The sequence below is a fragment of the Oryx dammah genome, unplaced genomic scaffold, assembly GCF_014754425.2.
Source record: "Oryx dammah isolate SB20612 unplaced genomic scaffold, SCBI_Odam_1.1 HiC_scaffold_22, whole genome shotgun sequence".
Classification (NCBI taxonomy): domain Eukaryota; kingdom Metazoa; phylum Chordata; class Mammalia; order Artiodactyla; family Bovidae; genus Oryx; species Oryx dammah.
The window spans coordinates 1,571,931-1,588,028 of record NW_024070206.1 but is presented as its reverse complement, the minus strand read 5'-3'; positions in this window follow the sequence as shown (position 1 = coordinate 1,588,028).

Sequence of the window (16,098 nt, the reverse complement as noted above, 5' to 3'; positions counted from 1 at the left end):
AACTCCCGGAGTTCACTCAGACTCACATCCATCGAGTCAGTGATGCCGGGGTAGAAAACAAAAGATTAACTGAAATTCCCAGTAACTTTCCAATCATCTTACCAATAAATACAGTTGCCCCTCCATATCCGTGGGTTCCACATTCTCAGATTCAATCAGTCATAGATCAAAAGTATTCAGGAAAAAAAAAAATCCAGAAAGTTCCCAAAAGAAGGCTGCACATGGCAAGCATTTACGTAGCATTTAGACTGCATTGGGTATTGGAAGTAAGTCGTACAAATAGAGATGATTTAAGGTTCTGAGAGGGTGTGCATAGCGTATGCATATACTATGCCATTTTATATCGGGGGATTAAGCATCCGCAATCCGGGATTGTGGTATCTGTGGGGGGTCCTGGAACCAATCCCCAGAGAATACCAAGGGCTCGACAAACGTACTCAGAGGAACCGTTCCCTGCGGTTTCCCTACCGCTTCCGCCAAAGGACCCTTGCTCTTTGATCTCGGAGCATCCTGCCCTGCTCTTTGGTTGCAGTATGTCAATTGCAACTCACCATTTCTTCCTGTGAGTCTCTCTGCAATACATGCTGCATCCTAGCCGGTAAGCCTTATGAGGGGAGAGTTGTAAATTTCTCATTCATCTTTTGTATCCTAGGACCTAGAAGAGTGCTTGGTTCTAGGTCATTCATACGCTCACAACGTCATTCACAACATTTGTCAAATGAAGAATTGGTCCCGCGTAACCAGTTTTGATCGCTTCTACCTCCTAGAGCCGATTCTCTGCAAGCCAGCAGCACAGAGGGCACACGGGGATGTGCCCTTGATTAGCTGGCCCATCCCTCTTTGCAATGGCTTCTCCTAAGAGTGAGACCAAAGTCCTTAACACGGTCTACGCAGCACTGGGTAGTCACGCCCCTTCTCACCTCTTCCTCCTCCCTCTTGACTTCTCACCATCAAGCTCCAGACGCAATGCTCCAACACTCTGCGACTCTGCCGGTCCTGGGCCCCCTGCACACGTGGCCCCTGCCCTGGCCACCTCCTTGCCCTCTCTTTTAAGTCTCTCCTCCCAGCTGCGAGCCCAGCGTCACCTCGGGGCAGCCTTTCCTGACCCCCGTCTGGTCAGGCATCCCGTCCCCGGCTCCCACAGAATCCACGCTGCTGCTCTCCTTAAGAGCCACAGTTGTTGTTTTTCATTGATTTGTGTGCAGTTTGATGACTGTCTATGTTCCTCCCAGACAGGAAGTTCCATGAAGGCAGGAACTGTGATGACTGATTTCTGCTTACCATCTAACATTCAGTTTTGCTCACAATCAAATACCCAGGCCTTGAGCAATGTGCATGATCAGAACCCAGAAAACATGTATTAAGTGAATCAGTCAATAAAAGGGACACACAGATACGTGTGTGCACGCACACACACACACACTCGCACACACACCCCTTCCATCTCTTCCCTATCTTCCTTCAGGATGAGTACATAAGACAACAGATCTGATTCTAAAAATAACTTCTGTTGGTACACCACTAGATTTGAATTTATTGGTTTTAGCCAAGAAACAAGTTCCAACCAGTTGTCTTAGTTTCTCGGCTAATCCATGGTAAAAATTTTCTCATCCAACTCTACCTCTTGGCAATCTATTCATTTTGTAAAAAGACATGGAAGTATCTTGTCTCCATGGAGAGACTTCATTCAAAGTATCCCTTCTTACTATGAAACCAGTTAGCGAGCTTTCCCTTTATAACTCAGACTTTACCAGGGCTTACCACTTCTGTGTTTAAAACTCCTTCTACGCCCACTCCACCACATATGGCCACAGCTTGTTTGCAAAGAATGCTGATCGTGCTTTCAAACAAAACTGCTCCCATATGCTTGCGATTCATTTCCCCCTTCCTGCCTTTGCTTCATTTGTTTTAGAATTTACGTTTAATTTTGAAACAGTTGCTGTGAAGGGAAGTGACTGGGGAGGGGAAGAATCAGGAGACAGAGACACAAAGCTGGGGGCTGAGGGAGAGCGATGATGCTTGTCCAACACACAGCTGGCATCAAAGGCTGCTGGGAAAGCCCCGGAAGAAGGCCACGCTCCCACTTGATCCTTCCCTTCCAGCTGAAAGTAAGGGGACGGGGAAAACACAGAGCTGCAGAGGCAGTCTCCTGTTCCGGAATACACGACGGTTCCATGGCTTACATCACAAGTGAGCCCGAGATGAGCTTCAGCTGCTGACCAGGGTGACATTCAGAAAAGCGGGAAAGCATGCTTTCTCCAGAGAATATTAATGAAACCAAGGAAGGAGTGGGTGAGTGCTGCTTAGAACTCAGTGCTTGACCTTTTAAAGGAGTCAAATGTTTGTAGTATAAAACTAACTTGGCATTCCTGGACAATTTATCCCTTCAAGAAATGCTATTCAGCATTCTTTATGTGTCATAGCCTTTGCTAGGCATCAGGGATACAACAATGAAAAAAACCCAGATATCCCTGACTTCACAGAGCTTACATTTTAACAAGGGAGAGTAGACAATTAAACAACCAGGCGAGAATATACATGTCAGAATTTACTAGGCACCATGGAGAAGGTAAGCAGGGGAAAAGGTCATGGCATGCAAGCGAGTGGGGTGGCAGGGCTGGCGTTCTAGGCGCCATGGAGAAGGTAAGCAGGGGAAAAGGTCGTGGCATGCAAGCGAGTGGGGTGGCAGGGCTGGCGTTCTAGGCGCCATGGAGAAGGTAAGCAGGGGAAAAGGTCGTGGCATGCAAGCGAGTGGGGTGGCAGGGCTGGCGTTCTAGGTGCCATGGAGAAGGTAAGCAGGGGAAAAGGTCGTGGCATGCAAGCAGGTGGGGTGGCAGGGCTGGCGTTCTGAAAGGAGAGGAGAGGCAGAAGGACTTCCCTAGTGGCCCAGGGGTTAAGGCAGGGGACGTGGGTTTGATCTCTGGTTGAACTAAGCAACTAAAGGAACTAAGATCCTACATGCTACCAGAGCAACTAAGCCCGCGCACCTCAACTACTGAAGCCTGCGAGCTCAGGAGCCTGCCTGCCACAACTAGAAAGAGTCCATGCACCCCAAGGAAAGACCCCGCACGACGCAGCAAAGATCCCACATGCCTCAACCAAGACCCAACAGATCCAAAATAAAGTAAAAAGTGTAGTCAGAGACAGTGTCATCTGGCAGGTAAAGAAGCAAGCCTGTGGCTACAGAAGCGGAGGGGTGGTGGAGAGCAAGCTCAGCAGCTGGGAGAGCTAGTGCAAAGGCCCTGGGGCAGACCGTCAGGCGGCGCTCTTGAGGTGCACCGAGGAAGCTAACCCAGAGTGCAAGAGCTAAAGCCAGACGCCTCAAGGCGCTGAATTCAAGAGAGCTCTGTTGTCTAGTCGGGGACTCAGGAGAAGGGGTCAGTGAAGGAGACTCAGCAGGGGAGGCTCCTGCAGCCTCTGAGGCTGATATAGGGGGCAGGGAGGAGTTTAAAGCAAAAGAATGCAAAATTACAAGTCAAAAGTATAAAATGAGTATACATTTAGAACGTGAAAAGGGATCGCCTCCAAGTTAAACACCTGAAGAGCTGGCAGATTCCATCCATAACATGGCATTTTTAATTATTTAACTGCCTGATCCTATCACATGATAGACTCGCTGACTCTGAGCTCCTCAAGCGCACAGCACACATACGTGTGTGCCTGTGTGCTGAGTCACCACAGTCATGTCCAGCTGTTTTGTGACCCTGGGGGCTGTACCCTGCCAGGCTCCTCTGTCCATGGGATTCTCCGGGCAAGAACACTGGAGAGGGCTGCCATATCCTCCTCCAGGAGATCGTCCCGATCCAGGGATGGAACCCGCATCTCCTGTCTCCTGCACCGGCAGGCGGGTCTTTACCCCTGGCACCACCTGGAAAGGTCCTACATCCCTATAATACTTTCTTCCATACATTTTTTGGCTGTATACTTTTTGATCAACTTTTCATATTACAATTATCTTCTGATATTATTTTCTAGAGAGAAAATGGAAAAATAAACAGTCTTCTTTCTAGCATGGCAGATCAGGTGTTAAATTATTTTTCATTTCTATATAAAATGCATAAAATTGGTGTCTTTACACACAGACCACCATGCTGTTTACCGTCCTGGTAGAAATTTGAGTTCCACAAACACAGTTTAATCTGTTAGATTTCAAGCAATTCTTTCTTTTATAATTTAAAATACACATGCTATTATTGCATTCTCCTATATTCCTGATGAGAGAACTGCCATTTTTTTAAGGTATCAAAGAACTGAATTTCACAGAAAGAGCATATTATTTTATACATTTGATGATAGGAATTTTCCACAGACTCTGCTTTTGAAGATTTGTTTCTCTTTTACTTCCATGAACTTCTGGTGCTATATACCAGAGCAAAGATTCCCGGGGACTGTGATTCAGTTTCTAAGCAGCACCTTTTGTCTTGATGCCAGTTACCTCAGCACACCAGGCATTAGAAGGATTTCTCAAAGCCATTCCTACTGCAGAGGAACAGAAATAACTCAACTGTACATACAATAAACTATAACAAAGACACATAAACGTATCCCCCAAACCCGGACTGAAGGCATCTCCAACCCAAGCTGATCTTAGCTCATCTCTAAAATGTTCGTAATCAGAAGGCCTACAGCCATTCCAACACCATCTGACAAAAGGGGAAATTTTAGACTTCCTAACACGGAAACATTCAAACATACAAAAGTGGACCAATTAGTATACTAAATAAATTCAATACTTACTGACTCCTGGTTGATTTTGTTTCAGCAATATTTACCTCTTTCCTCCTTGACAAATTCACAACATTTCATCTACAAAAGTTTCAAAATGTACTTCTAAAACATAAGGACTCTTTAAAAATGACTACAAAATTAATAATACATTTTATTAATAAATTAAAAATTAAATTATTAATAATTTTAATAATAATTAAAAATCATACTACTAAAATCCTATTTTATCCTACTACAAAAAATTAATAATTACTCGCTTGTATCATATATTGGGTTCAGATTTCTGCCTCATGAGATGCTGTATCTTTATTTTTTCTTGTTAGTTATTTAGGGCATGAGATTATTTGTCCTGCAGCGTCTGCCTCAGTCTGTATTTTTCCAACCACACCCCTATGGTATCATGTGTTAACCGTGTCTTCCCGTCTTCTGTGCTCCTCTTCATTGAGAGCTGGGTCTAGAAGCGGCACGAGATTCTGGTTTGACATCTTCTGGCAAGAATACTTCGAATGGTGGTGTTAGAGGCACTTAACCATCTGGTTGTTCCTTGCTTTTTGAGGCTCGCAGCTGTGGATGATCAATGCTGCCTTAGGACGGAGTTCCCAAAACAGGCCCGAAGAGAGGGCTTATGTAAAAGCACCTTGGGAGACAGTCAGCTGTGCGGGAAGCAGAACCCGGCGGAGAGGAAGCCAAACAACAGTGTGATCTCAAGCACAGTCCCACGGAGGGCAGGTTCTGAGCGGTGCAGGCCACAACCAACAACGCGCCGACTCGAGGCGAGGGGCTGCGTCCCCGCACCTGCGCCTTCCAGCGACTGGTCGGGACTTGCGTGACCCCGGGACTGAGGGGGTGACGGGGGATCCCCAGAGAAGAGCGGAGACCGAGAGGCTGCCCGTGTGCTGCAGGGACCGTCTCTACAGCTCCTGCAGGCCTGAGTCTTCAACAGCCTGTGGCCTGTGCCTGAGGAGGGTCAGCACGGAGGCAGGCTTCTCCCACCCGCGACCACAGGGGCCGCTGGCTCTAAGCAGACCTTCCAGGCTGTCCGTGAACAAGCCCACTCCATCACGGGAAGCAGCACGATACGGCCGAGCACTGAGGTCCAGCAGCACCCATGTCTCTCCTTCACGTTGCCCACTTCAGAAATGAATGCCTGACTCTGGAAAGGAGGGGACACACTAGCGCTTCAAATCTAGCCTTATAAGTATTAGTGCTGTCGTTTACTTCCTAAAATATCGCCATCTGTAAAACTGAGGTATTTCACTTTGGGTGTGCATGTATAAGAAATTCATCCATCTGTACGACAAGTCCCCTTGTCATCTCCCAGCACTTGTGCCCATGGACCATACCTCAGGGACTCCCTGGGCCTGTGAATGAACAGTGTGCTCCTAACCAAGGTCAAAACACGGTAAGAAGCAGAACCACGGATGATGCGTGGAGTCACCCAGGGCCCTGGCTGCTCATCTTCCAACCAGAAAACCTCACCGTCTTTCACCAAGTTCTGGCTTTTGCCAAATTCGGACAGTTTTCCCCTCAGTTTCTCACCTCTGTCCCATCCCTTGCACTATCTTTTTTCAAAGTCAGAGTTGTTCCAAGGAAACGCAAAACGTGGTTAAAACTAACAGCCAGACAGACTTGGAGAAGCCTAAGCAAGGTCTCAGAGCAACAGAACCTGGAGCGGGGGGACGAAGGGGAGCCAGGGCAAGTCTTGCCTTGGACTGTGGGGCAGCAGGAGCTGAGGCTGGGAGAACTGGGCTTGTGGATGAATGGATGTGTTAACAGTAATCTTAGTTCCTCTGTTTGACCAGGATCATCTCCTTGCCAGCATCTGCCAGCAACTGGCAGAGGAAGGGAGAGTCTCAAGCACCTCAGACCGCAGTTCACATCACAGCCCACTGCAGCCCTCTTCCTTCTGGCAGCCTCAACTCCAAACCAGCTGCAACTGAGTCCGTTCAAAATGCTGCAGCCAAGAGTCTCTTTACTGCCTCCCTGCTGGACTAAGCTGCAGCGGGTGCTTCTCTGGTACAGGGCCGGGGGCGCTACCACCTCCAGGTCCTCGAAGGGGCACGCTGGATGACCTTGCTGCCCTTGCGTCCATCCAGACTCCTCCCACTTCCCTCAGAAACCTAGTTTTCCCTAGCATCACTCCTTGACCTCAGGACATTTCTCCAGAGCCTACCTTCTTGACGAGAACCGAGTCCCGGTGCTGCCCCAACTCCCCGTGTGTTTCCCGCCATCAGCCACTCACCCCAGATCCACTCAAGCAGTCTTTGCTCATCAACTGAACAGTGTGTCCCTCCTGCCTGTCTCCCTATCATTCCCACCTGCTGCCAAGGAGCGTGCTTTCAGCCATCCTTGCCTGACCTGCCTCCAGTTGGCCTTTGGTGCCCCCACAGGGCAACAGGGAGAAGTAGTTTTGTTACTTCACACCCTTTCCCCAGCAGGTTAAATGTGGAGATGACCCTGACATCCAGAAACACAATTTTTACCCCAAAATTCGGCTTTGCAGGACAGCTGAGAGGCCAAATGGTTCACAAAAACTCAGCAGAACCTAAGACAGCTGTCATCTGCACGGTTTCCAATTGGCATCTGGAAACTGTGGCAGTATAAAATTGTTCTCTGGGCTTCCCAGGCGGCACAGGTGGTAAAGAACCCACCCACCAAAGCAGGAGACGTAAGAGACTCAGCTTCCATCCCTGGGTCAGGAAGACCCCCTGGAGGAGGGCGTAGCAACCCACTCCAGTGTCTTGCCTGGAGAATCCCATGGACACTGGAGCCTGGAGGGCTGTGACCCATGGGGTTGCGGAGAGTCAGACAGGACAAGCTACTTAGCATGCACAATTGTTCTCTAATTGTTTTTCTTATAACAGAAACAATATTGTAACTAAATCATTATGGAAAAATTGAAAACATGAAAATGTTATAAAAGAAAATCGAACCATCTATAATCCCACTGAATGGAAATGATGCTGTTATTTTTTAGGGTATTACTTGCCTGTATTTTTCTCAGGCAATACATTATTGTATCTAATTTATATACTATAGTATGGATTGCTTATTAATATAAACAATTTCAATTATTTTTTTTTGTGATTATACTCTGCCTCCTTGAGAATCCTAAAGAACAGCATTACATTTCACCATGTAAATTCTTAATATTTTGTGGGTTAATTTGATTTTTTGTGAGTTAATTTGATTAATTGGACTACTCCTATAGAAAGTTTATGATAGATTTTGAGATCAACAGAGTTAAGTACTGGTCTATTTTGTACCACTTAACAGCTCTATGACTTGAGCAAGTTTCTTAAATCTGTGCCTCAGTTTCCTCTCATTTAAAATGGCAATAATTGATAGTATCTACTTTAGAGAGTTACTGTGATGATGAAAGGAGAAGGTGCTTAGACCAGAGTCTGGCATTCGGTAACTCTTAAATAAAGGTTAGTTATCTTTAGCATCTCTGCTATCTTTGTTTTACTGGCTCAGAAGGTAAAGAATCTGCCTGCAATGTGGAGACCCGGGTTCGATCCCTGGGTCAGGAAGATCCCCTGGAAAAGAATGGCAACCCATGCTAGTATTCTTGCCTGAAGAATCCCATGGACAGAGGATCCCACGTCCATGGGGTCGCAAAGTCGGACACAACCAAGCAACACACACACACACACACACGTCTGTTTTACTCTTATACACACAGAGTGGTAGCTTCCTTAAGTGCTAAAATAATAAGGAAACCTTATTTTGTAGTAATTAGAACTTCACTCTGAGGTTCCTGAAGCCACCTTTATCTCAAATTATTTTCTTTATAAACTAACATTTCTGTTTTTCTGCCAAATTCAACTCCTCTTCTCCTTCAGGAACCCCCTTAATGTCACCTTTGGCCTTTGCTTAAATACCACCTATTATGCTGGAGAGATTATCACTTCTCCTATGGACAGAAACAAATATTTATCGCAATTTCACACTTAAAATAGTATCACTTACATTTGCACTATATTGAAAGTAACAGGAAAACCAACTAAACAGTGACTTAAAAAAACCAAGGTTGCAAGGTTTTCATATAAAGAGTCCACCCCCTGTCTATCTGTCTGCCCCTTCTTGGGCTTCCTTTGTGCTCAGACGGTAAAGAATCTGCCTACAATGCAGGAGACCTGGGATCCGCGCCTGGGTGAGGAGGAGCCCCTGGGGGGGGGGATCTCCCACTGTGCCTGGCCTGGAGCCCCCTGTCTGTAGGAAGTCTCCTTCAGCCCCAGGTAGTGCCTCTGCTGCTGCTGCTGCTGCCTCTGCTTTCTAGCAAAGCACGAAAATATGACACTCAATCAGGCCCTTTACAAGAGGGTTCCCGAACGCCTCACCAGGCAACGTGCTCTTACACCTCCTTGGCCGGACTACGGCCCCATGTGGCTGCAGAGGTTGACATCAAAGTTTCATAGGACCACGCGGAACAAAACTGAGATTCAGTTCGTGAAAAAGTTTAACAATTAATGTTGGCTCCACAAACAGCCATGTCTGCCATAAGAGTTTATCCACGTCCGCCTTTTATTCCTTTCCACTTTGAGAGAAGAGCAGTCCGAGGATCTGGGAATAGCTCAAAGCTCAAGGGACCAACTCAGACCCACCTGGGAAGTAATGGGCTGGGGATGATGAGGCCAAGGTCAGTGGGACCACTGAGAGCAAACAGGGCAAGCAAAGCCGGCTCCTCCGTCCCCAGGAAGGACGCTTCGTGAAGGCTCCTCCGTCCCCGGGAAGGACGCTTCACGAAGGCTCCTCCTTTTCGTGAAGGCTCCTCCGTCCCCGGGAAGGACGCTTCACGACGGCACCCGGAGGACCTCCAGCTGCTCTGCCTGAGCTGGATGGCTGGCAGTGGGAGGGAGCAAGCCGGAGACTGAGACAGAAACAGCTGCTGGCTGTGCCTGCTGGCCCAAAGGGGATGGTCTGTGCACATGCAGTGGACCAGCTCCATTCGACCCATTCACGTGTAGGAATCATTGCTTCCTTCACTTCTTAGGTGCTTGGAATGACTCTTTTCCTATTTAAGATTAATATGCACCAGGCTTCCTCCCAGCTGTCCGCCTGGACTCGTAGACACACCGTACTCGGGACACCAGTACATGGTGCTTGCTTACCACCCGCCACTCTAGGAGTTTCACTTTTTGTGGCTTATCGCAGACGTCCCCCTGGGGTTGTGCCCCTTTCTTGTCATCTATTATTTGTCTTCATGATGACCTTCACACGCCTCCCTAGCTTCAGCTTCATTCCTAAGCCTCTCATCCAGTGTGGCCTAGGATCTGACCACGTGCCAGACCCTGACTGAGTGCTGGAAACGCCACAATAAATAAGACACTGTCTCCATTCTTAAAGACTATGGAAAACCTCACCCCTCCTCATGGGTACAAGTGGGAGAAGTCTTCCAGGAGGAAGGTCTAGGATGGACTGCAAGAAAGACTGAGACTGGATGTTGATAAAATTGCACCCGATTTCTATGCAAAAATAGTGCCTCTCCATTGATGGGCATAAAAATGGCCTGAATAAATGGAGAGATATGGCATGTCTCTGGATGAGAAGATTCAACATTATAAAGTTGTCAGATTTTTTGCTTATATGTGTATTTACTACATACATGTGATACATGATACATAAAAATGCTATCAAACTGTACATATTCAGTTAGTGAAGTGAAAGTCGCTCAGTCTTGTCCGACTCTTTGCGACCCGGAATTCTCCAGGCCAGAATACTGGAGTGGGTAGCCTTCCCCTTCTCCAGGGGATCCTCCCAACCCAGGGATCAAACCCAGGTCTCTCGCATTGCAGGCAGACTCTTTACCAGCTGAGCCACAAGGGAAGCCCCATATTCAGTTGACTTGGCTATTTTTAGTCAATATTAGGTCCCTATTTCGGAGAAGGCAATGGCACCCCACTCCAGTACTCTTGCCTGGAAAATCCCATGGATGGAGGAGCCTGGTGGGCTGCCGTCTATGGGGTCGCACAGAGTCGGACACGACTGAAGCGACTTAGCAGCAGCAGCAGCAGATTCCTATTTATGTTGATATACGTAGATCTTATCCGTTAGTTTTAACTATTGAATTGAGTTCCATTATATGAGTTGGCCAATGTATTGATTATTTTCCTACTAAGAGACGATTATTTTGTTTCCTTTTTCGTTTGTTTGATTTGTTTTGCCTCCCCCCCCCCCCCCCACCCATTTTCAGAAAAAGGGTGTTTTAGGCATCTTGAAGGGTAAAAACCAGAGTGAAAGAGGAGACAGCTGCGTGTAGTCGAGCAGGGCTGGAAAAAGACAGTGCGATGAATTACAAGAGATAACACAGGAAACAGCTGGGGACTAGCTCACAAAAGATCTTATGTGCCATGAACTCCCATACGTGCCTGCATTTGGCCCAGGACTTTTTTCTAAGACTTGATTAGTCAAAGCAGGAGGGACTCCCCCAGGATTGCATTTGGGCATCTCACGCTTAACAGGAAGAAAACCCATCACCTTGGACTGCCCTGGTGGTCCAGAGGTTAAGGACCCGCCCGCCCACGCAGTGGGCACGGGTTCAACGCCTGGTCCGGGAAGACCCCACACACCGAGGAGTAAGGCTGTGCACGCAGCTACTGAGCCTGCGCTCTGGAGCCCGCCGTCTGCATGCATGGATGTGCCGCGAGAGACGCTCACACACCGCAGCTGGAGGAGCCCCCGCTCGCCGCAGCCACAGAAAGCCTGCACGCAGCCAAAAATAAAATTAATCAAGTTTTTAAAAAAGAAAATTCAACATTCTGCCTTTAAATGCCCTCTTCCTCTAATTTTTAAAAGCCTAAACCAAGGTACTCAGCCACTGAACATCCGAGCAGAATGACCCGCCATCTGTCTCTGCCTGCTCCACCCCACACCCTCTGCGTCAAGTCAATGGAACAAGCCTGCAGCAGATTCCAAACAGAATTCTTGTCCCTGTCCCTGTCAGACTGAAGTTCCACCAAGATTATTACCTAGATTATTGCTATCTATGCATCTTAACCCCCTCCAAGTTAATAATAAGTGTCCTAACAGCCCTACTTCAAATATGACATTTGTGAAATCTCCCCCACTCGCTCCTCCTTGTCAGGAGTTATCAGCTTCCTTTCTGGGCGCCCAGAATGCTTGGGACATATATAAGTTATGCCACATACATCATGAAAAACCAAGTATTCATTTACATGTATCTCTCTCTTTCACTGAAATATGAGTGACACACAAGCGGAACACGGTAAATCTTTGTGAAAGGATCAAACAAAACAGTTACAAAGAATACTTAGAAATAAGGAAGATTATTAGGCTAGGTTTCTGGAGAAGAGCATGGCAACCGCTCCGGTGTTCTTACCTGGAGAATCCTGAGTAGAGGAGCCTAGCGGGCTACAGTCCAAGGGGTCGTGAAGAGTTGGACATGACTGAAGCGAATTAGCACACAACCAGTCAAGGTTTCAGAAATGGGAGTATCAAAAACTAACTCACAGGATTAGTTAACGCTATTGTATCTTTTTTCAGTAGATAACTTAAAAGTAGGCAAAAAAAAAAAAAACCCTCCAGGTAGCTAATTTGAACAAGACTCAGGATGATTATGGCCTTCTCTGGTGTCTCAGACGGTAAAGCATCTGCCTACAATGCAGGAGACCTGGGTTCCATCCCTGGGTTAGGAAGATCCCCTGTTGAAGGAAATGGCAACCCACTCCAGTACTCTTGCCTGGAAAATCCCATTGACAGAGGATCCACTGGGATGCGACTGAGTGACTTCACTTTTCTTTCTTTCAGGACAATTATGTCTGAAAAACAGACACACAGCCCTTTTTGAATTTCAAAAGCAAGTGGAAAGTTTCATTCTGTGTCTGGCCCCAAGCATTAATCAGCAACAAATGATACCAATAGGGACACCAAAGCAAAGATAATAGCAGCCCTCTTAAAAAGCCAGACCTTACAAGCTGGAGACTATGTGTGTGCTTAGCCCTTCAGTCGTGCCATGGGATTCTGCAGGCAAGAATACTGGAGCGGGTTGCCATGCCTTTCCCCAGGGATCTTCCCAACCCAGGGAAAGAACCCAGGTCTCCCGCTGGAGAATAATCTACTTTTAAAATGTCTTGGGTTAACAGTTATATCAAGTTTGATGTCCTTTAATACCTCAAAATGTACTCACAATGCTTTCTTCCTACAGAGAAGGAACAGCAGCCGTCACGACTCTGGGTCTGCTACTGCAACTCCTGTCGAAAGACGGGCAATCGTCCATGAACTTGCCGGGGAGACTGGACAGACACGTTGGAAGTGGCCAGAGAGGTAGGAGGGAGGAGACACTGTCGCCCTCAGACCCACGTGGAACCGTAACCACTGCGAATGAGCAGAGCCCTGTGGCCTAGGACATCCTCCCCTGAGGCACTAGCTTCAAAAAAACAGTAAGATGCTAACTACTGCTTTCTATTTAAGTAGAGAAAGCAGCAGGTATTTTTTCCTTGCAGCAGGTATTACATTCTAGTCTCATCACTTAATCTGTGCCCTCCTGCAGCCAGGCTGTTGCTGGCACTGTGAAGGGGTGGGGTGGGCACACAGCCAGTGCCTGGCGGTCAGCCCTTAACCGTCAGTGGGAGACCGTCTGAGTGTGACCATTAGCACGTGGCAGTTAGTGTGTGTCCCTTAGCTTGTATCCGTTAGCACGTGACTTAGCAGGCGTCCGTTAGCAGGTGGTGGTTAGTGTGTGACCGTGAGCCCATGACTGTTAGCTTGAGGCTGCTGCCAATGGCGCTCTGGCAATGACTGGCATCACAGGGGTGCCACCGTGGTGGTCACCTTGGGTCACAGTCCCCAGGTCACAGTCTGCCCTGTCGGGGTGGCCAGAGGAGCCTGTGGGCCTCCTGGGCCCCGGGCACCGGGGTCTCACAGTGAAGATGGCCAGTAGGGTGCGGGGCCTGGCTCAGGGGGCAGTGCCGGCTGAGGTCTGCTTCCGCGACGGGTCCTGGGGGCTGTGAGAGCTCCCGGGAGCCTGACTGCCCGCATAGGGACCCTCCTCTCGGCCGGGGCTGGATCTCAGAGGGCGAACATTCAGCTCGGGACCTTGAACAAACAAAAGGAGGGGTGATGAAGCCGCTTTTCTTACTACCGGGTTTAAGTGTTAAAAGCTGCACAAAGGCTTGGAGACAATTTAATGCCTCCCTTTCCCTTTCTTGTCAGAACAGAGAATAACACTTGCTTTGATGGAGGTTTATGCGAAGATGATCGTGGCCTGACCTACGTGGACACCTGCAAGAACAAAGAATCCCACACCAAGAAGCTTGTGACAGCTACCCACTCCACTCTCTCACCTTCCCAGTGCAAGGGCGTTGCTGAAGGCTTTCAAGGAGTCGAGTTTTTTTTTCAAAGCATGTCTCCTTGCCTGGCGCGGAAACAAACCTTTCTCTGCTCCAAACTCGGACATGTCTATACTTTGGCCTCACTGTGCATCAGGCACAGAGACCGTGCAGTACCGGTCCCACATTCTTCAACCCACCGAGAGATCCCGCTGGATGGCTGGCACATTCGCTTCCAACTCCTTCCCTTTGCCCTTGATGGTGACAACCCTGTGATGGTAAGAATGCCCAGCGCTGGAAGGCATTGCAGCCTTTCTCTAGTGGGCCTCCTGGGGGTCTCTCTTTGCCAGTGTGACAGCAGAGACTCTATATAGCAGAGGGAGTTCACTGACGGCATTGTCCTGAACTGTTTATCCTTCTAAGCTTTCAGCAACTCTGGAAGAATAAATCAAACCGTCTTGGGACAGACTCAGGCCGTTCAGACCATCTGCTCTAAAAAGAAACAGAAGAAACTGAGAAGCTTTACAAATATTTTAGTTGAAGCAAATGCCATTATTTAGATGGTCATAGCAGGCAAAAAAAATAGTCGTCTTGAGAAAGCTTCCAGAATCTTCCGCTTAAAATTTTCAGAAACAATTTTCTCCTCTTTCTTTTCCTTATTGTGATTCTAGTGATTCAAACTGAAAAGCCCTGTGCAATAAAGGATAACAATTCTGAACAAAGTGCCATTTTGAAAATGATCTACATGCAGGTTAAAAGTTGCTGGAATTTCCTAGGTAAGAGAGACGCCCCTTTTAAAGCAGCTCCCTGGTTCTGTTTTGCCAGCTCCTTAGAATACAAAGCTAACAAGGTCAAGGTTTGGGGTTTGCTGTCCAAGTAAGTAAGTTACCGTCAGAGAAAGAAGGGAAGAACGTCTTCACGGGCGGCAACAGTACCGATTCCCAAAAAGCAGACGTGTGTGCTTGTCTCCAGCTCAGTAGACAAGTGCCAGCATGTCTCCACGTGGAAAGCAGCATGACCTTGGAGCGCCCCAGCATCCCGCAGACCGGGACAAGGCCCTCACGAGTCACATGGAGGCTGGGACCACGCTGAGAGCCACTTCCAGGAGCCTCGCCGTCTTTGTCTCTCTCCCTGGAGTTCTCTGGCGCAGGAACACAATTTCTGGCTGAGATAGGGAGGGAGCAGGAAGAAGCATTGCTGGGAGGAGAAAATCTCCATTCTTCTGATGGCTTTATGCCACTTTTCATTTTTTCTGCCCCTTTTGGGTAAACTGATGCCAAGAACCCTTTGGATCTCAGCTACTCTCGTCTGTTTTTCTCCTACCCCCACTAGCTTTTCTGTCTACCTACAAAGCCTGAGGAAAACATGATTGCAAATCCTGCCAGCAGTGTGGCTCAGCTGGTAAAGAATCTGCCTGCAGTGCAGGAGACCCCAGTTCGATCCCTGGGTTGGGAAGATCCCCTGGAAGAGGGCATGTCAACCACTCCAGTATTCTTGTCTGGAGAACTCCACAGACAGAGTCACCTGGCGGGCTACAGTCCGTGGGGTTGCACAGGGTCAGACACAGCCGAGTGACTGAGCGCAGCACACAGCATCCCTAACCATTTCAAGTTCCCCAATCCAATCTCCTAGCAACCCCACGGACCGTAGGCCACCAGGCTTCTCCATCCACTGGATTCTCCAGGCAAGAATACTGCAGCGGTTGCCATTTCCTTCTCCAGGGGATCTTCCCGACCCAGGGATCGAGCCTGGGTCTCTTGCATTGCAGGCAGATCTCTACCAACTGAGCTACAAAGGAAGCCCCCTGGCTGAGATACAGGGGCTCAAGTAAAGTCCTTTAAAGGGAGGGGGGGAGGGGAGGGAGGACGAAGGGGTGGGTGGGTGAACGAAAGAGAGAGAAATTCATTCTGCTGCTTCATCTGTGTTGTTGCTCAGTGACTAAGTCGTGACTGACTGACTCTGTGACCCACGGACAGCAGCGCCCCGGGCTCCCCTGTCCCTTACTATCTCCCAGAGTTTGCTCAAATTTATGTCTATTGAGTCGGTGATGCCATCCCACCATCTCACCCTCTGCCACTCC